This window comes from Netta rufina, assembly GCF_964035555.1.
Source record: "Netta rufina genome assembly, chromosome: Z".
Lineage (NCBI taxonomy): Eukaryota > Metazoa > Chordata > Aves > Anseriformes > Anatidae > Netta > Netta rufina.
Window position 1 is genome coordinate 66977200 of NC_140126.1, and position 19905 is coordinate 66997104.

Below are 19905 nucleotides of genomic sequence, written 5' to 3' on the forward strand. Positions count from 1 at the left end.
TTCTTGTCCTAGGCACACTTTGATGGTTGTGCCTCAGTGAGCTCATTACTGAAATCTTGATAACACCTAGAAAAGGCAAACACATTTAACTGGAGATTGTACTGTGCTGGTCTCACCAGAAAGAGGTTGCTGAACTTTGAACAGATCACATTTTTGAGGAGATGCAATTAAGAAACCAATTACGTGCAATGAATGATAGCACAGGATTAACAACTTAAATGTAAACACATGGCTTTTTATGACTGGCAAAGTTCCTATCCTCCTTCATTTCAGAAAGAAGGACTTGGCTTAGACATAATATGGATACAAGTGTTCATTACAATTTTTGATGGATTTCAAAAGCATCAGCTGAAGGTCCTCCACTCTCACACAGCAACATTAATTGGATTCAACTGAAAGCTTCAGAATAGATAATATTAAACTATTTGACAAGTGTTCTTTCCAGGGGATTTACTACTGCATTTGTCTTAATTATTAATGTAAAAAGCCTACAGAAGTAGAATAGTAGAATACGTCTTTTATTAAGACTAACTACAAGGAATCTGGGAATTCTTCAGCGGTTTCATTTTAACTTCAGAAAGGAAATAATGAACTGAAAATAACTTTAAAGAAAAAATCTACATTTTCCTTGTCACTAGAACTAATAATATCTTTTCTGCGTAATGCAAAGAAGTTTGTGTCTGTAATAAAAAGTCAGATGTGCATGGGCTGTGGATGAAAAAGAAGCTGTAGACAGCCCAACACTAACTAAAAGCATAGGCATTAGTCCATAATAGTTCAGCATATCCTGAAAACAGTGAACAGTCAACGACATTTTTAATAACATATTTAGAAAGAGAAAATAGTTTTAATGCAATGGAAAGGACTGTGCTCAGGAAATGCAAACATTTTTCATAACCACTGTTCACAAGACACCATTGTGCCTCCTTTGTTTTTCAGATTTGCATCTTGTACAGCATCAAAGCTACAGAACATGTTTCCTGGAGAAACCTAGCAGTTACTTTAACCCGTGAATGCCCTCAGTGTTAACACAGGCACCTAAGCTTCCTACAGTGCCAGTAAAAAACAGATAATTAATAAATTAGCTGTTAAAAAGAATGGTTTAAGTGGGGCAAGAAAAAAGTCCATGCAGAGCTACCTTGAGATGAGCAAGTAGAGGACTCATCCCTGATCACTCACAGGTTCTTGTCTGAAACGCTGGTTCTGGTAAAGGTCAGCTCTGTACAAATGCAGTGGTTTTACCCAGCTGGGCAGCTGAACTCCATCATAGCTGCTTTCTCACACCCCGTCCTCAAAGGGAATGGGGGAGAAAACATGATGGAAAGGGGTCAAGGGTTGAGATAAGGACAGGGAGATCACCAACCAATAACCATCACAGGCAAAAAAGGCCCAGCATAGGGAGATTAATGAAATTTATTGCCTACCATTAGTAGACTAGAACAGTGAGAACCAAAAGCAAACTATGAACACTCTCTCCCTAACCACCTTCTTCCCCCTTCCTGCCCCCATGTGGCACAGACGGGTCCCCCACAGGTGGGCAGCAGCTCCCCCCAGACCCTCTGCTCCTGCGGGGGCTCTCCATGGGCTGCAGCCTCCTCCAGGCCACATCCACCTGCTCCACCGGGGGCTCCTCCACCCATGGGGGGGCTGCAGCGTGGAGATCTGCTCCATGTGGGACCCATGGGCTGCAGGGGGACAGCCTGCTCCACCAAGGGCCTCTCCCTGCACAGCCCGCAGGGGAACTGCTGCTGCATGCCTGCAGCACCTCCTGCCCTCCTGCTGCACTGCCTGTGGGGGCTGCAGGGCTGGATCTCTCACATTTCTCACTCCTCTCTCCTAGATTTTTCACAGTGTTTCTTATCCTTTCTTAAATCTGCTTTCCAGAGGCCCAGTCAGGGTTGCTCAGGGCTAGCAGCAGATCCCATTTGGAGCAGCTGGAGCTGGCTCTGCTCTGACATGGGGCAGCTGCTGGGCTCTGCTCACAGACCCTTGCCACACAAATCCCATACAACAGATACGTATGGATCTCTAGAAAACCTCAAGGGCAGAACCATAGAAACAAACGGACCTGATTTCTCTTTCACCTTCTCAGCAATAACCCTTCAGACAGAGGGCTGCAGAGAATATGCCAAAGCAGCACAAGAATCTGTGCAGAAAAGCACGACACAATGGATTACACCTTGCAAAAGTCACAGTAACGCAGTGGCCACAAATGCAAGATCAAAAAGTGCTTTCTCAGGTATTAATCCATGCTTCCGTCTGCCTCAGTAGGGTGACAAGCCCTATCCAGTTATTCTTCATTACTTACACAGAGCCCCAAGCCAACCGGAGGTGTTCCCCATATAACAGCAAAGAATTTTATTTCAGCGTGCTGAAATATTTTATTTTGTGACAGCAACTAGTTCCTCAGAAGGGCTTTATGCTGAAATCTTTTATAAGTCATGGACACAAAAGAATCACGTAACAGCACAAAGCTATCCAATTCACAGCTTAACTCAAACTTAAATGTGCTTAGAAATGTTAATTGCTGTGTTTATATGACTAGCCCTTATAACTTTAAGAAAATAATACAGCAGTAGTTGGCTTTCCTTAAAATCAGTTGTTAACAGCTATTTGGGCTAGTGCCTGTTTCAGTCTTTTATTGAGTAGAGAGTATGCCTTTCAAAAGAATGCCTAAGGTGGTTTGTAATTTTACAGGAAACCTTCTGGTTAGTGCCTTTTTGGATTATTCAAATTGCTTTCTTGGATAAGATTAATTTCTTACAAATTGATACTGGTGAATGACTGCCATATGGCAATCTGGGTACCTGTTACCATAACAATAAGTGGCTTGGAGATGCTGAAGAAACAGCAGTATGGAGGAAAAAAAAAAAAAAAAAAAAAAAAAAAAAAAGTTAATGCAGACCTATTGGATTTTGTAATCATGTACTTTCAGCTTTCCAAGGAGAAACTGCTCATCATGTGTTGCTGTAACCTAAGGGCAAAACTCTCAAACCCAGATGCATAAGGTTAAGTCACTAAATCTGTATTTATTTTCCTACACAAAAGCAGTTTCATTTTCACTCTCACCTTCCAGCTTTAAGAGGTCATTTACTACTCTCTATCTCAGAATTTTTCAGGATGGATTCTCAGCTTATGGTAATTAGTATATCTCCATTAACGTAAGTGAGGCTAATCTAAACTTCAGTGCTTAGAATAGATTATTGAATATGCTTTTAAGGTTACATTCAGGCAATCAAAATATATTTTAACCTTAAGAAAAATTGGTGTTGTCCTTTGCAGGCTATTAGTGTGCTTGTTTATGTTACTGGAGTGCATCTTTAAGTCAGGCGCAGCTCCTCTTTCTGCAAATATTCATTAGTTCACATGCAACAGTTTGCTAATTCACAAATTGTGTAAGTGTACATGAAATTCCAGTCATAGAATCACCTTATATCCACGTGAACAGCGTGTACACCAGGCAAGAAGGATAAGGGGATACCATGATATTGCAGTTTTGCCACATAATCCATATGAATACTGATTTAAATTAACAAACCTTTTCTTCCCTTCATTGAGACCCCACCTGGAGCACTGCATTCAGCTCTAGGGTCCCCACCACAAGAAAGACATGTGCCTGTTTGAGCAGGTCCAGAGGAAGGCCACAAAGATGATAGGAGGGCTGGAGCACTTCTCCTGTGAAGACAGACTGAGGGAGCTGGGGTTGTTCAGCCTGGAAGAGAGAAAACACAGGGGAGTCCTTACAGTACCTAAAGGGGCCTACAGAAAAGCTGGGCAGGGACTCTTTGCCAGGGGGCATAGTGATAGGACAAGGGGGAATGGCTTTAGCTGAAAGAGGGTAGGTTTAAATTAGATATAAGTGGGAAATTCTTAACTGTAAGGGTGGTGAGGCACTGGCACAGGCTGTCCAGAGAAGCTGTGGATGCCCCATCCCTGGCAGTGCGTAAGGCCAGGCTGGACGGGGCTTCAGGCAACCTGGTCTAGGGGAAAGTGTCCCTGCCCATGGCAGGGGGCTTGGAACTGGATGGTCTTTATGGTCTCTTCCAACAGAAACCATTCTATGGTTCCTTAAAAAAAATAAAATAAATAAAAATAACATAACATAACATAACATAACATAACATAAAATAAAATAAAATAAAATAAAATAAAATAAAATAAAATAAAATAAAATAAAATAAAATAAAATAAAATAAAATAAAATAAAATAAAATAAAATAAAATAAAATCAGTCAAGAGTAGCAGTGTTAAAACTTGCTGCAACCGAAGACAGAATATGCAGGCTGTTTCTGGTTTGGTACAAAGTTACAAAGCAAACTCAAAGAGAATTTGAAATCGTATTTTCAATACAGTCCAGTGTGAGATTTCTATAGATAAACACGTGAAGATGTGAATATGGACCCTTCATCTTGGTCGCCTGCAGAAGTGATCCCCCTGGTTATTTTTCTCTGATGTTTTTTCAGCATGATTACCAGTGTAATTGGTGTTAGAGTATTCTTCTCATTTAGTTTGAAAATTTGGAATTCACACCTGAATTAACCCAAAGTATACAAAATGTAGACAAACCCATGTCAAAGGACATCACTTACTGCTACTGAATTAACATAGTTTCATCACCCTCTTCCCCTTTGTTTTGTACAATGCACATTAACCCAAACTACTTGAGTTGCTTTGTGACTACAGAAACAATGTGCTACAGAAATGGTTGTTTTCAATCATACAAGTCACAACACAGAAACAGACTTTTTGCAAAATAACCAGATTTGGGGTAAAATCTCATTCAGCACCCTGACTCTCCTGCATTCAAGCTACTTGCGGCAGCTGTGGAAGTCTGCTCAGACCAGTGCATGTAGCCCTGTTTAAGGGTGAGTTCTCATTTCCTAACATCTCTGGGAATGAAAATGCTTATTTATTTGCGTTGATTGCTTTGGAGTTATAAGAGTACCCAAAACTGCCCATTTCTGCCACAGTCCATTTATTTAGGGCTCTACTGAGTACAGAAAAATCTATATGAACCCTTTTTCTTGCTCTGGCCTGCTGGGACCCACAGCGGGTGTATAAACGTCCACTTTCTGAGAGGGAAGTCATTAGCAGAAACGCCTGCTGTTCTGATGCCTCTCCACCCGGTTGTTTCCCTATTTAGGATAGTCGGTGGGGTGGCCAGCAGCCCTGCTCCCTTCCATGGTTGTATTAGCAGTTGAAAGGCAAGAGGAAAGTAGAGAGAAAAGAGATCTGCTTTCTTGTCACTGGCATCTTTAGCAGAGGAGTTGTAAATCCTTTATCTCTGTGTCCTGGAGATCCTAAGTGGCAAAATGCATGCTTCTTACCAAGCAAATTTTGCAAACTTTGCAAGGGCCGCACTGCCCTTTCTCATCAGAAGGGCAGTTTCTCAAGAGTGGCCAACCTACACAGTCACAGGAATACCTCTGAAGCAGCGTACATGCCTGCCCGCAGGAGCAGTGGGTTCAGCAAAGCCCTGTTAACACACTGCTCCTTACCCAGTGCCCATACAGAGAGCTGGGATGAGCTGCAGCAAGGAGAATCCTGATCCATCACCACATGCCCCACAGCAGGGCTGGAGCCCAGCTTTCAGCCCCAGGGATGGAGGGCCCCTTACCCAGGCTCGGGCTCACACTGCAACTGCATACTCATTTCCTCCTCTCTGTTTGGGTCCATGGTAAAACTATTGTGGAGTTGCAGCTCAGACCAGACATGTTCTGATGCACAGACAAGTTAATGGGGAGCCTATCCTTTGTAATTACTTTTTTTATTATCATTATTCCTGAGTACTATTAAGGCACAAGTGTGTATTAGCTGTTAAAAAAAAAAAAAAAAAAAAAAAAAAAAAAAAAAAGCTATGCATGTGCAATAAGAAATGAAATTGAGAATCTAGCATAATGGTGAAAGGCAATGTTATGTGTAGGCAATACAGATAGTGTTCATTTAAACCTGCGATAATTGGACTATTGAAACAGAATGGAATCCTTATCTGAAATCCTTAAAGGGAAAAAAAAAATCACACCTTTACCTCAATTTCTGTTTCAGTTTTATCAGAGGCAGGAGTCACAGTGAGCTTAGACACACCACAGTGGTTATTAAGGATGATCCCATTCAATGTAACAGGAAAAATTAAAGGTGTTGGATGCACAACATGTTTCTATGGCTCTGTTTCTCAGGCTTATTTCTGGTCTGGAGGTGAGAGCAGGTAAGAGCAGTGAAGGCATGGTGACACAGGACAGCAACCTGACAGCTCTGGGTCACTGGAGGATTTGCTAGCCAATATTTCTCTCATGCCATAATGCTTCCTGCTTTGTCACCATGTCACTTCCAAGATCCAGTATGTTCACATTTGAAATACTGCACTTGAGCAGACGCAAAGACCATCTCCCTTCATTCAGCCCATGGCAAGCCTGGGGCCAGACAGTGCAGACTGAACCTCAACAAGTAGTCCTTAAAATTTATCTCTTGGCAGTTTAACTGGTGTGGTAAATGCCTGAATGCATGCTCAATGGATGCCTAGAAACATACAGCATCCCTGATGTTATTACACAGTTTCCTCTGAATGCAGAAAGGTCTTATGTTTCTATAATGCTGTACTGCAGTACTGCATATTGCAGTATTGGTGTACTGTCAGTGCCTAGTTGGCTCTGGCATATTTTTAAAACTAGCATTTATGTGGTGTGAAGTTGTGGTAATCAGCATGCTTGCTATAGGAAAAATAGGCTATAATTTTCTGGTAATGGTCAGCTGTTCTTAAATGATAGAAATATCATACTGCATGAGATCAAAAAGCAATTTAAGAACTTAAATATTAAGAGCATAAACATGTTCTATACAGAGTACCACCAGAATAGACAGTTTTAGCTCATTAACTTAAATATCGCAGGGAGACTAAGCTTCATAAACTAGTACAATAACAGTCCTTCAGCAAGTTCCCTGCTCATATAAATAAGTGTGTATAGCATATAGAGGCAGGAGCCTGTCCTATTGAACAGAAGCTGGTAGCTGAGCAGTTTGTCTGGAGAGGACTCAGGGGACCACAGCCACCCCCTGTTGGTTCCCATAAACATGTGGAGTCACAGCAGGGGCAGATCTGTGAGGAGAACTGGGATATGCCTCCAGAGTTCTTCTATATAATGCAATGTTTTGCAATTCTTTTTAAAGAAATGAAGTTTTTCACTCAGGAAAGCATTTTTTCCTCTTTTTTTCCTCTTTTTTTTTTTTTTTTTTTTTCCTACCATGAATGGTGGTAATAGCCTTTTGTCATCTGTTTTGATAATACTATGAGGATAAATGAAACTCATCAGTAATTGCCAATGGCTTCTGTACCACTCCTCAGCCTTGTTATCTACATACAGCTCTTCAGTGGGATAGTTGCTTTGTTTAGTTATATCAGAGTTATAGAGGTTTTTTGGATGTTATGTCTTAAGCAAGACTTTTTGGTACTCATCTGAACTGTGAGAAAGAGAGATCTGAGTACAGTTTTAGTAACCCAGTCTCCAAACTCAGATTTCTTGTCCCACATGTTGCCTTGGACTTGAGCAGAAACAATTTCACAAACCATTCACAATACAAACACACCAGTTCTTTTACAGGACACCAGTGCCAGGAAATACAATCTCCTTTTCTGTCCTTTCTGTGTCCTAATTTACAGAGAACACATTGACAATTAAGTGCCAGTGCACCAAGGTGACTTACAAGATCAGTTTACTACATGGCAAAGCTCGTAAGTATACCTTCAGGACTAGGTTGCAGGTTGTTTGCATTTGGTGTTTACCCAGCAAACTGTCTGTCAGTGCCTATTCACAGTAAAATGATTCGAATTATGCTAACAAATCCTGAAAATACATTCTTAGCTAGAAGGATGGTCATATGGTAATTTAAGTGAAGGATGTGGCATAACTTTCCCGTGTTGGATAGTTTGCAACCTAAATAGCCTTTGGATACATATACATCTTTAATTTTAAGCAGAAGTCAGTGGAGTGCCTATATGTTTACATGTCTGTTGAAATTAGAACAAGAAATAGAAAATATTTCTTGGAGACTTATTTCCCATGGATTGAAAAAAACAAATGTAAGAGAAAAAAAAAAAAAAAAAATTACCTGTTTCTTTATTGCTGACTGGTTTGGTGGTGGGCAATCATATGAAATCATCTGCCCCACCTGGGACCTGTCCAGACATTCCTTATGAAACAAGCTGCAAACATGGCTTAGGGGAAAAGACAGCAGACTCTACAGCAGGTCTTGAGGCAAGGGATGGGAAAGAAGTCCCTGCACCCCCTTAGAAGCAGCTCCATGCAGTTGGTGAAGAAACCATCTGGCCAGGGACTATACCTTGGTTTTGTCACAGTGAAGAAACTGTCCCAGAAAAGACCAGGATTTGGTACAAAAGATCAATGGAGAAAATCCAGCTTCTGTGTGAGCAGGGGCAACTGAGTCCAGGTATGTTTTTAAAAATGGCTCATGCACAGAAAACCATCAACACCTCACCAAGGTGGATCAGCTCTTCAGTAAAAGCCCCCTCACTGCTCTTTCACTGGCATGGAAATCAGCAAAACTGCAGCAGCTGACAGCAGCTGAAGCTCCAAATGTCTGAGCACTTTCTTGGGATTTGACCTGCCAGATGTCTTCACACTTGGGTTCCACAGCACAAGAAATCGGGTACTACCAGCGTGGGCTCTGGTTTCGCTCTTGCTGCAGGATCCTGTGATAAAAAGTTTCTTTTCGGGTTGTTGGGGTTGCAGGATCAGGGGGAAGTCACAGACCATGGCATATGGGCCCAATGGCTTTTTGGAGCACTGTGTTGTTGATCACTCCACCGTTGCACAACTACACGAGTGGAGACATGCAGGAGAGGGAACTTGCTTCTCTGACCCATAGACAGTTCTCTAGGTTGGAGAGGATTTAATAAGTCTTTGCAGACAGTGCTCTTTTAGCATGAACCTTCCTTTTAGTGCATGAAACATACACCCAGGACCCATTAAAAGCTGTTTGTGTACTCTTAATCCAATAGCTGCATAGGATCATTAAGCCAAGGCACTCCAAAGCTTTACGACCTTTTAATTTTGAAAAAGCTACAGAACATATGCTCAGCGCATGAATCTTTTAAAAAATTAGCATCTTGATTTTTTTTTTTTCAAAAGGGGGGTGTAAGTGTTACATTTGTTTCTTTCTGTGGCTTTTATTAAAACAGACAAAAAAAAGTTTTCAATAATAACTGAGAGGAGACAATGAAGAATGGTGACCTCTTGCTCTTAGGGCAAGACCCCATAGGTCATGTTGCAGTGAATTTTTACAGCTGTGTCAGCCTCATAAACCCTATAAAAATAGAAGTTTTATGGTAGAAATGCTGACACCACCTTAACTCTAACGGCAGGCATGTAGTGCTATAATTTTCTTTGCTAGTTAATCTCCTGGTACAGTAACCTGTGCTGCCCTGGGTAACTTTAAATCTCTTGGAGAAAAGGGAGTGATGGGAGTGTGGGGGAGCATTATCTCTTGTGGTTATAGAAAGAGCATAGTAAAATGAATTAATGTTGGGAGAGATTTCATGAGTTCATGAGTTCCTTAGAGCATGTTAAACCGATTGCTTTCATGAGCTAAGACGTGGTTGTAACTTGCCTCTGTTGGTGCCTTCTACTCCTGCTTTTTATCAAGTTACTTCATTACACAGACCGGCACAGATGCAGCTCTTTCACCCTCCCCCTGCTAATTTTTGTTCCTGTCATGTATCTCTTAGATGACAAGGTCACCCAAGTGGTTTGCCACTCTTGGTACATAGCATGGTTTTCTGGCTGTCTCAGTGCCTTGTTCTTCTTCCTTCCTTGCAGGTCTTCACCATGAGTCCACAATGCTCTTCGTGTTGTGTTTTTTAAATGCAGCTTTCACATCTCTGTGCTGCAGCAAGAGCTGGTGGCTCTTGGTAGTGCAGCACCACCATCTGCCAGAGTGCACCCGGGCAGTGCCTGCTGCAGCTGCCATACCTCAGCCCAGGAGCAGTGCCTCTTTCACCCCTAAAAACCTTTGCTGCAACACCCATGGACCCCTCTCCTCAGATTTCAAAGCACACCTTGACCACCCATGGGCTTATGCACTATGGCCACCATGCTCCTGACTGCGATTTTGAGGGCTGAAGTAAGAGTTAAGCATCTGGGGGAAGGCTTGACTTACTTTCCTGCATTAGTAAGATATAGTAAGATTTGGGGAGACAGGTTGAAAGCTTGTCTCATCTCCTTTTGTGTGTGTTTGCCTGCTGACAGCATCTCTTCAGACAGCTGGCTCTCTTTCTCTTGATACTTCCTCTCATTGCAAGCTTTTCTACCCTTTCTTCCCATTTTCACTCTCAACTTGTTTTGGTTTTGTTTGTTTCTGCGCACCCCTTTTTGCCACACTTCTCCTGGTGGCCATCTGCTGTCACAATGTGCTCATTTTTCGTCTTCCACTCCTTGTGAGAGGATTAAAGATTAACTGTGGAGTCCGACCTGCATCTTCAGTCCAGGCTTCTGTGTTCCAGTTCCCTTGGTCTTCACGGTGAACAAGTGGACGGTGCATTGCTCTGTGTAAAGCTAGATCAGGGGTGAGAAAGTTGGGTTTGGAGACACTAATGCTTCTGTAATCCTGCCAGGGAGACGAGGTATGGAGGCAGGACTGCACAAGGTAAAGCCAAGGCACTTTCACAGGCTTAGTGTGTCTTCATAGTGAACTCTGGCATGCATTTTTTTGGCTGGAAGCAGCCTTATTTGCATGCTGGGGAATCATCCATGGACACACAACCATATGGCTGCTTTCTGTTTACACTGCATTGCATGCAAAATCCATCCAACACGTGGAGACTTTTTCTGCATGCAGAAGAGTGATTCATTTCTGCAGCACACCAGAGGAAACCGCTATAATGGACACCTGCTCATCTGTATAGAGGTCAGGAGGCTGAAAGATATATCAGGGCTTCAGCTGGTCTAACAACGAGTCCTGATTAATGAGGAGTCTCAGACAAAAGCAGATACACCTCACAGAGAGTCCTTTCGTGAACGCTTATCTGCACCCGCTAGAATTTGGTTAAAGCAATATTGGCATCGTGCTTCTATGGAGAAGTTCAGGGTTTGACAGGGGTTTCTGTGGTGGTTATTTCCTGCATTGTTCCACAAAACATAAATCTGTTCAGTTTCCTTCTTACTTCATCAAGGCGAAGCCCCAGGCTTTCTTGAGCAATAGGTCAGCAAGGATTGGTACAGGTTCTCATAAGAACAGGAATAATCTCAGAGCTTTCATGTACTTCCCTAAGGTAAATGTCTCCAGACTGAGGGAACTAGGCATGGTGGTTGTTGTGTGTCATGCTCTTTGAACCAGGTTTTCTTCATTTTCTTCCCGGGAATGATTCACATAGAAAAAAAAAAAAAAAATTCTTGTTGCAGAGGGAAATATGTGCTGTGCTCAGGCACAGAAAAGACTTGTTCCTCCCTGGATAAGCTACTACAGTCTAATGCAAACTGGCAGAATCTTACTCTGTTTGTAAGTAGTTCTCATTCTCATTTTCCCTCACTCTTTTATTTTCATCCTGATTAAAGGAAGGGGGAAAAAAATAAATAAATAAAAATAGAAATAAAAATAAAATAAATGTTTGAATTCACCTTGAAATTCTGCACCTGCAGTGTTTGCATGGGTGCCAGCCCATCCTCCACACCACATTCATAGAAACTGTACAGCATGAGGGGCCCAACCCCAACCTGAAGGGATGCTCTGCCCCACCACTCCATTGCCCACCAAGGTGGTCCCATCGGGACACGATGCTCCATCTTGCTTCTCCTCCTGCTCTTGAGTACTCCAAAGGTTTGTCTCTGTGGCAAAGGCACAAAGGAGGGTGTAGTGGGTAGCAGACAAATTACCAGAAACTGTGTTTTCAGGGGAAAAAATGAAATCAGGAATAAAATGGGTTCCCACAATACATATACCAGGCTGCTGACCACCACTTAATTATCCCTTTCAGTGAATTCTGGTATTAATTACACATTTAACAAGAGCAGCCCAAGACTCCAAATATTTTTCACCCTCATGAAATTCTTGCATCAAAGTGTTGCTCCTGAAGAACCAGGTGGCAACTTAAAGAATTTTACTGCTGATGAAAACAGTCCCTTCTCATCAAAATGCATTATCCAAGCAGCAATAAAGGTCTTTGGGCAGCTGGCCTTTGTTGTTTTTAACGGGTTGGCAGTCAGCTTTGAGCTCAAGTTGGTATTTGTAAAGTTCTGGAAACAAGAGGAGGCACTGCTGTTTATCATTGTGGGTCGCTGGTCTCCCCACTAGCTGGCTTTCTTCTGTGTCCCTTGCCACTGCTGCTAAGGTACAGAGCAAGCTAACCTCCTCACTCGAAAGTATGTCCCTGCTTGCTGGCTTCAAAAATGAGAAAGAAAAAATGTGATTTATTTACAGTACTGACTGAAAGCCAGAGGCTCAATCCCTGCTACAAACTGTTGGCTTTTTATCTTGAAATTCAGGTGTGGCTGGACCCCTCTGGAGCAGAAGGACAACAGGAGACACAGAGAAGACAACAGATCATCAAAAAGCAGCAGCACTGCTCCACACAGCTGGGGTTTATGGGGAGAGTGCATGTCCTGTCCCCTGTCTTTTATAATTCATCACCAGGCACCTCTGAACCAACTGACAGGCAACAGGCACAGCTTCAGAGGGCAAACCCAGGCTGTTTTCTGTTACCTTTGCAATCCCCAGCCCTGGGACTGGTTAGCACTATTTTTTGCCCACATATTTACCTGCAGTGGCCAGGATTCACATGTACAAGATTTCCTATAGCACTTCATTGTCCCTTGTTTTTTGGGGGAATGGCAAAAAGGCATGCAGCAGGAAGCATCTTGCAAGAGCACATTAGAGCTTGCAAAACCCTGCCTGGCACCAATGCTCCCAAAGGAAACTGTTTTTCTCTGACACTTGTGGAGTAAGACAAGTCTGCCCTCGGCATCTGCCCCTTCTGCAGTGTTTCATCTGTGAAATGGAGGATTTCCTTCAGCACGATAAGAAAAGTGCTCTGCTTTTCATCTCCTGTGACTGGGGAGAGGGTATTTGTTATGCATGAGGTCATTCTTTATTTGGGGTGAGGGATGAGGGTCTGAATTTTTAATGTCTTCATCTATTTTTGATCCCTTACGGACTAAAAGGGGTCTTACTTGATCATTTTCCCATTACCTCCAGTGAGCCTGCAGTCTCCCAGAAGATGCTCTACCTCCCACTGGAGCTTCCTGCACCCTTAAGGGGGCAAAGGCCGTAAATCTTCATCATGTTTGTAATGGGTATACTCGAAAAAGCCACCATTTTCCTGGGAAAAAAAAAAAAAATCAATTTTGCTCCCACACAGACATGTTATCCACAAATATCTTTTGCAGTATTGGGTGGGAGTGTGGACATAAACAGGTCCATTCCAGGTTTTCCTTTGACTAGATGGGAATACAAGTTGCCACACATTCCTATGTGGGATCCGGAAGGAAAACCAAAGGGTAAATACCCTACACATGGCAAGGATTATAGGTGCAAGAGACTGGGTGCTGACAGCAGTTTCTAGTGGATGACATGACAAAGTCGAATCATGTAATATGTGCTTCCACAGCGCCTGATGAAGCAGAAGTGCTAAATACCTTGTAAGATTAAGCCCTAGAGGAGTATCACTATGCACTGATGCCAGATCACGTATTCAGCTGGGCTGTGATACTACTCCTACATATCACAACCAAGCCTCTGCACTCCCTAATGAAAACTTCTGGCCTTAATGCTGTGGATTATGTTGGCATGGCTACTAACACAACGGGACCAGCCAGGATTGCAAGTATGCATTGGGGACGAGGGCTGCAGGAAAGATCTAAAAAGAAGAGATGCACTTTGCAACTTAGAAAGCAGTTGTTACATTGTCCCGGTCCCACTGCTGGTGGTGCTCTGCAGTTTGAATATATTCCTTCACAAACAGATTTTGGGGCAGAAGGAGAGGCCTGAGTAAAATGTATGGCATAATAACGCCCTGCACAAAGGAAAAGGATGAGCTGGAAGAGAAGGGGGAGAAGGGAACCTGACACATTCAAGTTGTGTCACAAATAAGCTTGGGAATAACTGAAACAAAAGAAGGAATATTGCTCACCTGCCTGCAGGCTGAAAGATGCCACGCTGTATGCATGTCCAAGACCAGCTGCTGGCATGCCAACTTTATTGCAAATCCTCTGGTGCCTTTAAAGGCCGAAACTTGAGATTTTTATATATTTGCCAAAAATGAATATCTGATATGAAATTATTGTTGTGCATTTGACGTTTTAAATGTATTATCCAATTAAAAAGCAGTAACATCTGCTTCCCTGCACTAAACTTCCTGTAAGTAAAGATGCACAAGCCCTGGAGATTCAGCATTACGTGAAATAGATTCATTTAATATAATTGAACATAATTGTGCATGTAATGTTTTAACGTAATATTATTCAGCAGATGTGCAAATAATAGCTAGGTTACTTGCCACCAGCCATATGCTGGTGACATGATGGCACAAGCACCATAATACTCATCAAGACAAGTTCATTAGTCTGAGGGCACTGGAACTGAGATGTTGTGGTGACCTGGGGACACTAACGTATACCTTGAGGAAACACCAACACCAGATACCAGGTAATAAAATTTCTTGCCCTCTGTTGGTAAGAGAGACTGAGCATTACTTGTAGCTAATGCTTCCATTGAAGTAGATGTTTAAGATGAGGAAGCCAAGATGAGTATAGGAATAAATAAATAAGAACAATAAAGTCAATACTTGTTTATCTGATGACTGATAACCTGCTTACACACAAAACTCAGCTTTCATTTACCAAAATTTTGGTCCGAAGCATATTTCAGACATGCTCCTATTTTAAAGAAACTTCTTGTATTTAGGACTGTGGGGAAAAAAAAATACACCAGCAAAAAAAAATCATTCCTGTTTATTAAAAGTCATTCCTGTTTAGGGAGAGGAGAGGGGACGGGAGGGGAGGGGAGTCTACAGAACTGGCCAGTTTTCCAAAAGACAGTGTTGCGAAGGGAAGGGAAGGGAAGGGAAGGGAAGGGAAGGGAAGGGAAGGGAAGGGAAGGGAAGGGAAGGGAAGGGAAGGGAAGGGAAGGGAAGGGAAGGGAAGGGAAGGGAAGGGAAGGGAAGGGAAGGGAAGGGAAGGGAAGGGAAGGGAAGGGAAGGGAAGGGAAGGGAAGGGAAGGGAAGGGAAGGGAAGGGAAGGGAAGGGAAGGGAAGGGAAGGGAAGGGAAGGGAAGGGAAGGGAAGGGAAGGGAAGGGAAGGGAAGGGAAGGGAAGGGAAGGGAAGGGAAGGGAAGGGAAGGGAAGGGAAGGGAAGGGAAGGGAAGGGAAGGGAAGGGAAGGGAGGGGAGGGGAGGGGAGGGGAGGGGAGGGGAGGGGAGGGGAGGGGAGGGGAGGGGAGGGGAGGGGAGGGGAGGGGAGGGGAGGGGAGGGGAGGGGAGGGGAGGGGAGGGGAGGGGAGGGGAGGGGAGGGGAGGGGAGGGGAGGGGAGGGGAGGGGAGGGGAGGGGAGGGGAGGGGAGGGGAGGGGAGGGGAGGGGAGGGGAGGGATACTACCAACATTTGACCTAGGTTCTTCTGGCCCTCTTCAACCAAATATAAATAAATTAAAGTATTCCTGTATATTCAGAAACTAATAAAATTTGTCCCATGGTCTTTCAGTAGAAATTAGGCGATGCTGCATTTTTACGTGTCTAAACAGCTTTAAAGCTGGCCTCCTAACAGTCTAGTGTTTAAACTCTGTTTTTGCAATTCTGAGCTCACTAAGATATTTATTCTAGTAGATTATGCTTTTCTAACAACTGGGCTTCGTCCTTTTGTCCTGCTTAAAGAGAAGACGCCCTGGACTTAAAGTAACTAACATAAAAATATGAAATCAAGCTGTGTATTTGTATGGTGTACTGTCTCAAATACCTTACACTATAAAGGAGAATATTGACTGCTGTTATGGAGGGACTATACGTGGTGTATGTTTGAGCTGGTATGCCAAGAGCAGCAATCCAGCAGTCCCCACATTCAGATTTCCATGGCTGCTAGGCCTGTCATTTGTGAGAGTATGAAAAGGTTTAAAAGTGATACTTGAAAATGGCCATGCGGGTAACAGAGTAATAAGGGGGAAAGGGAGGGGAAGGGGAGGAGGGGGGAGATGGGCACAGACACAACACAATAAAATTAATGAAATCGCTCCTTACAGACAGACACTTAATGAAGTTGTGCTGACTAGTTGCTCTTGCTCGGGGATTTCTAAAGGTCTGGAGAGGGAGCCAAGAGGTAAGGATTGCTGGGTGTTCACAATAGGAACAGAGTATCCTCTACAATGAAATGTTATCCTCAGCATGATCGCAATATTCATTATTATAACAAGTAGTTGTAAGCTCACTCTCACTGTGGCTGAAAAAAAAAAAAAAAAAAAAAAAAAAAAAAAAAAAAACCACAACTAAGCCCAGGAAATGTCAGTTTATTCAAAGATGCTGCCCGCTACCAGACATCTGCAGAAGAGCACTTCTTCAGCAACATAATTCTCTTCATCTGGTTAAAGATCATTACTTTGCCACTTCTGAGCTTATGAAGGTGTTGCTTTTTTTTTAAGTTGTGATGTGTTCAGAGAGGTTCATCAGGCTGATATCAATGAGTGTGATATGGGAATGTGACAGCTGCACTACCAAATGCCTTTGCTCCCCTTATTTTATCTGATTATTCTGCTAAGAATGGTTTAAGCCTGAATTTGAAATAATGCAAGCTTTTGGAGCAGGGATTGATTTGAACTTGGTGTTAACAGTGGGTTCAAATGCTTACTAGGATGCAGCGAAGAATTTGTGTGTGCATCAAATACTTCAGCACAGAGTGCTGTAGTCAGTGGATTTGCATATGTTTTTCAAATGAAATAATTCAGCTCGAGACCAGAAGGATTCATTACGTTTATCTAGTTTAATCTCACGATTAACATCAGCCATGAAATACTGCCCAGACATTTTTAGCATCAAGGAGTCAGTTTAAACTGTAGATGGATATCAATTCTATCTCCTAAATCTTCTCTCATTATTTTAATAGTGGAAAAGAAAAGATGAGCCTAGTGATCTTTTAGTGCTAAATTTAAAACAGTTCTATCATTCAATTTCCTTTTCCATAGCAGATATTATCAGAGATGTGTCTGAACACTCAATCTGGATCTGTATGTTCCTCTTTGTGGGGGTATTCATGGACAGGGTATCTGCCTCAAGGATTCTGTAAAATGAGATGCTTGTCTCTCAAATGGGCTCACATTTACAAAAACTGAAATTAAGAGAGACCCTGCAGACCAGTACACAGTGTGAGCCTTCACTGCCACTGTTCTGCTTCCTAGGCAGGAAGAGAGGACTTTACCATATCTATCTCTGGTCTGGCCCCAGGATCACTGAAGGAGAACAAAACACGGGTCATTTTGTCAAATTTGCCCTGTCACAGATCCCAGGCAGGTTGTTGTGCCTGGAGAATGCGGGATTATCTCATTCTTGGGAAAATCCTGCAACAACACGCTATAACAATCTTCCCTGCCAGAACTTTATTAGTCTGGTCTTCTTTCTCAGCCTACTGGTGGCTGCGTGTTTACAGATGCCAAACTTTTTCCATTGTATTCAACAGATCACAGCTTTTCCAGGTAGACAACAGGGGAGACTTCCAGTCCTTTGTTTTTGTAGATACAATTTAATTTACCTTAATGTCCTAAGTCCAATAATGCACATAGAACCTGTTTTATACAAGGGGGTCTATCTCCTTTAGCTCTCTAAATAGTGTTCACAGCACCAGAGTAGATGCTTCTTTGACCCTAAGGTCTTCTGTTCCCTCACACAGACTGGATTGAGCCATCTTTGCAAGTCTCCTATATATCCTCTGAGTTTCTACCCTGACTACCCATTTGAGCAGGAAAATGAGTATTTCTCATTTAATTTCCAGGCATTTGATTTTCACTTACCTATAAGATGGTAATTGTTGGCAGTACAGGTCTTGTTAAGCACATAAACCTTAATGCATCACATACTATATCTTTTTTTTTTTTTTTTTTACATTTGCATGAAAGTTGAAATTAAAACACACTCGTGATTAGGAATTGATTGTATGTAATCTTGTTCTCAGTGCATATTTATGTATAATCACAGAGGGATGGGCATACAGATAAATGCACTTGGCTGCTGGCTGATGAGAAAGTGTTAAACATGCCTCCTTCCCCATGAAATATCTCTGTTGTTAGTTCAGAGTGACTGTTCTGTGTTATCCTGAAAAGCACCTATGCTGGGGGACTGGTAAAGTTATGAGACTTTCTGTGCATCCACTGATGTGCTTGGGGATTCTTCTGTTTGGAAGGCACAATATAAATGTAAGATATTATTATTATTACTTCTGCTAATAATAATAATTCAGCCCCAGAATAATGTTTATGGCCAAGTTATTATAATCCCCTAAACAAATGGGTTTATGCAGCAGTAGAACTGCTGACACAAGCCTCCTGTAACAAGACAATGCCAGGAAGCATTACTATAATTCAAGCAAGGGCCAGTCAAAATGATGCAGCCATTGTGTTGATGTGTTGTATATGGTTGTGAGTATTGGTGCCAGCTGTGTCATAAACCACTCCCTGGAAATAATAACCTTGACAGATAATGGAAGTGAATCAGCATTTTCTCCTTAATCAGAATGTTTTGTAAGCCTGACCATACAGTCCCAATATTCAGTAAGTAATATTTTCAGCTCCCTCCCCCTCAAAAGAAAAGAAAAGTTTCGGTGATGTAATGTCCTTTATTTAATAAAGTTGGCAAGCTTTATTTTTTCGCACTTTTTGAAGTTTCTCATGCAATATCTCTTAGCTGAGAGAAAATTATGCAGGGAATAGCAGTTTCCTCTTATCAGCCCTGACTGCTGCATGACTGCAGTGCTGGGAGGCTGTTCAGGAGCTGAAGTCCCAAGCTGCAAGTGCAGCAGGGACTCAAAGCAGGCTACCCACGTTGGCTCATTTCATTTTGGGGGGCTCAGGGGAGCAGGGGGTGGTTCAATGTACATGTGAGTTACACACACCTATTGGCTGGCAGATGAAATGCTTTGGGCTTGATTTGGCAATGCTATGAAAGCTTTTAAGCTGTCTCAAAAAAAAAAAAAAAAAAAAAAAAAAAGCAACACATCCAAAAAAACAGATAATAGATATTCTCAGTTAAAGTTCAACGATTAGAAAGTGGAGCATGTTATTATCTGGCAATTAAACTCAGTTGATGAAAGTTTTGGAAATAGATGTCTTGAGTGAAAATCCATCCCATTTTCTCCCTAGATCAAAACTTGGCCTTGCCTGCATAGACAAAGCTATATGTATTACACTTCCTGGCTTCCTCACAGTCTTAGTTTAGTTGTTTTTCTTCAGTATATTTTTTGGCTTACAAAAAATCATGTTTCATAAGTAAGGCCATTCTGGAAAATAATTATAACCCAGTTTTTATTTCATCATCTCAATAAGCTTTAGATTTTTCCTTTGTCTGGAAATGTTCGGTTGTCTCTTCCTTTTCAAAACCAAGAATGCCTCACAGGGTTAAAGGTACACATTGATACATTTACTGAAATTTTGGAAGCAAACACAAATAAGTTATTCTTCTATTAAGTATTTTAGCAACATGAACTTTCCTGGCAATTTATGCAGAAGTCTTTCATTAAAAAGATAAATTATTTTTACTTTTAGCATACATGTATATATTTCTTCCTTTTTTTTTTTTTTTTTTCACAATAGCCCTATCAAGTATATTTTTATATAGTATATCCTAAGACTCCCTAGTGGTGTGAAGATATTCTGGTATACTGGTATACTGGTACACAGCCAAAAAAAAAAAATTATAAATTAAAAAATAATGC